The sequence below is a fragment of the Adiantum capillus-veneris genome, chromosome 12 (genome assembly GCF_014529385.1).
Source record: "Adiantum capillus-veneris isolate H3 chromosome 12, ASM1452938v2, whole genome shotgun sequence".
NCBI classification, from domain to species: domain Eukaryota; kingdom Viridiplantae; phylum Streptophyta; class Polypodiopsida; order Polypodiales; family Pteridaceae; genus Adiantum; species Adiantum capillus-veneris.
The window spans coordinates 154,298,752-154,305,381 of record NC_140942.1 but is presented as its reverse complement, the minus strand read 5'-3'; positions in this window follow the sequence as shown (position 1 = coordinate 154,305,381).

The window sequence follows — 6,630 nt, the reverse complement described above, 5'->3', positions numbered from 1 at the left end:
ACTTGGGCATTGTCGGGCTCAGTCGAAGCGCACACATATCAACTTTGAAGACATTCAAACCGATGCCAGATACTGCATTACATACAATGAGAACATACAAGCATAAGTATCACCATATAGCTTCGGAGTGTTTCTCTACTTCACCTCCAGCTCACACCTACAATCATGATACGTACTCTGCATCTTTCCTTATCTATAAAATGCTCAGAGTATGTACTCCAAGAAACGTTGCGGAGGAGTACATTGTTGATAAAATAGGACAAATTTGTGAAAGAACTTTGGCCAAGGACGCAACATACCGGCTGGTGCTATTGGTCTTCTTTGTTGCATTCAGCCCTTTCAACAGGGACTACGCAGAAGAACATAAGCTCCTTCGACTTCGTCCTCTTGCTGACTGAGTTCCACACAAGAACACATTTTTTTCATGCCTCCAGTTTTTTGTATCGAGCTACCTATTAATATATTCGTTGTCTTTTGGAGTTCTCCTCAATATATAGAAGAATTTACTACTCGTACATTTCTTTTTTACTGTCTTGCAATTGACATGAATTTTTCCAGTGCTCTACAAATTAGCAAAAGAAATACAAGCTAAGTTGGATACTTTCATGTTTTCTTTAATATTGTTCACTAGAATTATCTATGCATAATTGTGCAGGCTCCACCAAAGTCACCTTCTTCAACCATTTTGAAAATTGGCGACATATCTGAGGAGATGTCACACGGAGAAACTTTTGACGGTTATATCTTATGTAGATATGGAACATATGAGCATTTTCCAAGTGCAAAAAACCTCAACCTACATGCAGATCTAGTCGATGACGAGGGCTTTACGACAATCACACTATTGGTGGATAGAGACTTTATACCGATTTTTGCGCCTTTCATAAAGAAAAGGACCTGGCTTAGACTGGAGAATTTTGCAATACAAAAAAGCAAGCCAATGTTTGATAAGGGTGATACATCCATGGTGCTTGTCGTGAATGGAAATTCAAAAGTAACCAACATATCTCCAAAGGAATTGTATATTCTATTCTTCTCAAACACTAGCTTGTCTAGTATAGTTCAATCTGAGGTAGCTGGTCCAAGAGAGGATACTGTATCTGTTGTACTCTTGGAGGACGGAGGGAAGGAAACAACCTCAAATGACAAGGTGATCCACACTGTTCGTTGTGCTGATGGTATTGAGGAAGCAGACAAACATACCGTAAGTACTTATTTGCTTCCTTTACGAACATATACTTAACTGTCCGGATAGATAAGCCGTGAGCTAACTTCCTCTCTACTATGCTAGATTATTTTCACAAGTTTCTCTGAAGACGACTGCGAGTACGTACTTGGCGAATTTCGCAAAAGACCATATGCGACATTCGTATTTAAAAACCTTTACTCATACATTTATAATGCAACTCGCTCATTCCAATTCCGAACGACAACAATAGTTGTGCCTGTAGAAGATGAAGAAACCAATATACATTTACAACATGTAGCAGATTACTGGAGAAAACAACTCACAAAGCTCACAGAGGTAAAGTCTTCCTTTGTCAATGACAAATTCTTCGTAAAATTCCTTCCAAGTAACGTTTTCTAGTTCACAGGTAAACGGCCACTTGAGCTTCATACCATGCGCACGCCCTTACTATCTTGGATGCAAATACTGCAATACACAAATTCAAAGCGAACTGAACACAGAGACAAAAGAGAAGAAACCCATGTCCTACTGTAAGCGATGCGGTACTAAAGTTGAGTTGACATTTATACCATTTTTGAAAGGATCTATCCAAACCAATACGGCTTCTACAAAGGTCAATGTTATAAGTGATCGAGTACTACAACTTCTACAAATTGAGCAACCAATAGAAGCATATTTCAAAGCATCTAAAAGAGACTTTTATCAAAAGTTGAACAAGGAAAATATCTACGGTCTTTTCAAAATTAACAGTGCGAACACCATTATCTCTTACAATGGCACACACGTGAAAAGGCAAAGAATTACTGATTTGTGTTAGGTACGTTACATATTTCAGTAGAAATAAAGAGCTCAATGCCATTTCTTGCTTCTAATAGCTCTAATACTTGCTTCTTTACTGTTTCAGGTTTTCTGCCATGCGCCCATATGACTAGAAGAGATACCATACATATACAAGCATTCTAGAAAAGAGCTCAACAGCTTATATTGTCTTACCTTCAACACATAATTTTTTCATACATACGATTATCTTGCGTTCCCATTTGATATAGTCCTCATTCATTACATTGATCTTTTTAAGAAATGGCATTCAGAGTAGGCAACGAAGAAGAAGATCACAAGAGGTGTACATATGTTGAGAATGAACTTCACCCTGCAGAAGAATTTGTTTTCAGTGCAGGAGACTGTTTTTTTGATTGCTTGAAATATTTACTAAATTACCATCACACAACATTGGACCTAAGAATACACATAATAAACAACTTCATCACCTCATTCAATACAAATGACCCAGATGCATTACACTGTTTGCGAACATTCTTGAACTTGGACTTTCTTTCAGCTTTGCACGGTGTTCAAACAATAAATGAATATCTTTCCCGCATGAAATTACCAGCTTCCAATAAAGGGCTCTGGGGAGACCATTTTTGTATATATTGGTCAGCAAAAACATTCAAACGAAGTATCTCACTATGGTCAAAACAAAGGGGAACAAAATATATCACTTACTTTTCGCATTTAAAAGACACACTGCACATTCTCTTCAATGACCGCCCAAACCATGTTGGCCACTTTGAACCTTTAATTCCATCTGAGAAACATATAACCATAGACAAAAAAACCCATTGCACACCAGACACTGCAACAAAACATGAGATGAGTTTTGCCGATCTCGAAACAACGCATAATTTTCATTACAATATTGGAGACTGCCTATTCGATAGCATTGCACACTCCTTGACACATACCATTTCCAGTCAAGACCTACGACAAATTGGAGTCACGGAACTCCTGCAAAAACTTCAAAATAGTGAGTCACAGGCATTGGAATGTGTACAGCTACACTTGACAACAACATTCCTTGAAGAAACTCACAGTATTAAAACATTTGCCCAATATATCGAACTCATGTCAACATCCTCAAGACACGGTGGGCTCTGGGGCGATGCAGTGATTTTGTATTGGATAGCAAGAGCATTGAAATTTAATATCAATATATGGCGCTCCTCGCTACATAGAGTTACCTACAGCACAAAGTTCTCTCAAGAACATAAAACGATTGATTTACTATTTCACGATGAAAATGGAAATAATGGCCATTACGAGCCTTTGCAACCAAGACAAAGCAGAGAAGACACTGTCAAACAAGTCGAACCCACTAAACAATTCCTAAACAAACCTACTTTACAGAAAAGGAAACATCAGGAAGAGGATACCCTACCAAGTGCGAAAAGCACCCTAAACGAACCATTTTAAAAAAAAAGAACATATTACAGATGGAACAAACAAGTTGAGAATCAATTAATACAACTCTTGCAAACTTCTAAAGACTTGGAAATCTCAACTATTTGTGATATTTTTTTGCAAGAGCATAAGGACATTTCCAGGAAAAGTTTGAAATACAAACTATCATCTCTCATGAGAAAGGTATCACAGAAAAAACAAAAAAACAAAAATTCCCAGAAATAGCTCCAGAAAATAAAACTATTATATGGACAGAAGAGCTAGAGAGTACCTTGTACTCACTGCAAATAACACATCCTAGTATTTCGTGGGCTGCACTCTGTAAACATTTCTTGGAAACAAACAATTTGCCAACAACACTTTTGGAGAGAACGCGCACCCATCTCTACCGTCTCATTAAAAAAAAAAGAGGTTCTACGGTAGTCAACGGCACACATCACCACATCCATGTCACTTCACCTATCAAGAGTTGTGTCAATGGGAAATAATGAACACCGATCATCGCTTTGCATATCACATCACAAACATATTTTTCAAAGTGATTAAAATAATAATCCATCAAATTTGGACATCAACATGGGTACGCCTCCGTAAAGCTGTACTGCACAATCGAACTATATGCGCTAGAGACCTCAAAGACTCAACAGACATTGAGAGCATAATAAAATCACATGTTGGTTATAAAGACCTTCAACGGTTGCGAAATTCGCCAGATTATTATGAAGGCCTACGAAAAAACATTTTTGCTATGATCCGGCAACTAGGACCTCCAACATTCTTTGTCACTTTCACAAGTGGTGAAAAAAATTGGCCTCCTCTGTATGAAGCACTAGAGCATCTCTTCAAGAAAAGTAAACACCCTCACATAAACAACGGAAACTTGAATGACTTGATACGAGAAGACCCCGTCACTTGTGCAAGATACTACCACCACAGAATCTCAAACCTTCGCAAATTACTAAAGAAAACATCACACATATATGGGAAGATAACCGATTACTTCTTTGTCACAGAGTTCCAGTCTAGGGGCAGCGAGCATGACCATGGCCTACTATGGATTGAAGATTCTCCAGTATTTGATGGCTCAAACAATGAAGCCATAACAAAATTCATTGACACATACATATCGTGCGATAAAAGAGATATACACGAACATTTACGAAGCATCCAAACACATCTACACACACATACATGTAGGAAACAAAATAGAAAACAATGCAGATTTAAATACCCTCAACCACCTTTCCCATAGACAACGATTCTAAAACCACTGGATGACAGAACCGACAATGACATTGCAAACACAACAAAAATCTTTGAATACATACAAAAAAATGACCTAGCTGAACATGACATGGAGTTCAGTGCTTTCCTCCAAGAAATGAACATGACAGAAGAAACTTACAAGAGATCAATTTCTAGTACTTTGAAATGTCCCACAGTTTTCCTCAAAAGACGAATCTCAGATATACGCACAAATGCATTTGCAAAAAACCTTGTCAATATTTGGGAAGCAAACATAGATTCACAATTTATACTTGAACCATACGCAGCTGCACCATATTGCACATCTTATCTGACAAAAATGGACAATACAGTCACCAAGACGTACCAACACTTGCTACGAAAGATTTAAAAAAATGAAATTGATGTAGCTTCTCGAATAAAACAACTAGGTTCCGCATTGCTCAACACACAACAAATGTCTGTACAACAGGCAATATATTTTATATTGTCACTACCTCTCTTCCATTCATCAAGGCAATTCCAATTTGTAAACACAGCTCCTACACATGAACGTGCTATCATTCTCAAACGCCGACATCAACTGCAAGATCTGCCTGATGACTCCACAGATATCGCACAAGAATCAATCATAGACAAATATAAAGAGCGTCTAACAAGCTTAGAAAGCCAAACCTTAGCTGACATTGCAACAAAGTATAACTACAACAAAGACTTCACTCAAAGGAAGAAACCAAGAATCTTGAGAAGTATACGTTACGACAAACAAAAGGACAATGAGAATCATTACAGAGAAATGCTTCTGCTACATGCTCCTTTTCGACAAGAAGAAACTGAACTCATTAAACACCATGCAACCTGGAAGGAAGCATATTTGTCTAAGCAAGACTCCATACTTGAGAACTACGAAAAATATAATTACAGCAAACCAATAGCAAATAGAAACGAATGGCAAGAATTAGAAAATATACCATTACAAGCATATGAAGAAGACACATACGAACAAACCATGGACCACATCAATATTACCAACACATAGAACATAGAGAGCTATGACCTCAACCTTGACTTTGAAAATCCACATAGAAAAACAAAGAGCTCACAAAAAATTCAATTACTCCCTGCACAAACAATTCAGCTCAATACACAAGATCATTTAAAAAATATTAGGAACTTCAATCCTGAACAACGCTACATATTTGATGATATCATGTTTAAAATCACATATGAAACCAAACAACAAATATGTGCCTTCATCACAGGAGGAGCCGGCACCGGAAAAACAACAGTACTGAAAACACTTGTCAAGCACCTAACAAGATTCTACAATACAGTCCACAAAAGTGACCCACTTAAAACCAAAGTACTCAAACTAGCATTCACAGGAAAAGCGGCATACAACATAGACGGAACAACGATACACTCTGGATTACATATACCCATCAATCAAAATGTGCTCACACAGGTGCCCGACGAACAATTGGATGCGTTGACAAAAAATTATAGCGAGCTAAAAGTAGTCGTTATCGACGAGATCTCACTAGTCGGTGCAACAATGTTGACACACATCAATAAAAGGCTACAGACAATCCATCACACACATCATTTACCCTTTGGAGGGCTACATGTCATATGTTTCGGTGACTTATACCAACTTCCACCTGTCAAAGACAAATGGATTTTCAAAGACATTACACTGATGCACACAAATTTATGGCGAGAAAAATTCAAAAAGTATGAACTCACACAAGTCATGCGCCAAACAGACCCCACATTTGTAAACATTTTGAATAAAATCAGGAAAAACACTCATGATATCCAAGACATTGACTACATGAACAACATTTGCCTTGCAAAAGAAACATACAATATTCATGCCACACCTGTTTTACACGCAACAAAAAACACAAGAACATAATAATTTATTGTTCCAAGAAATTGAAGGCCCAACATAT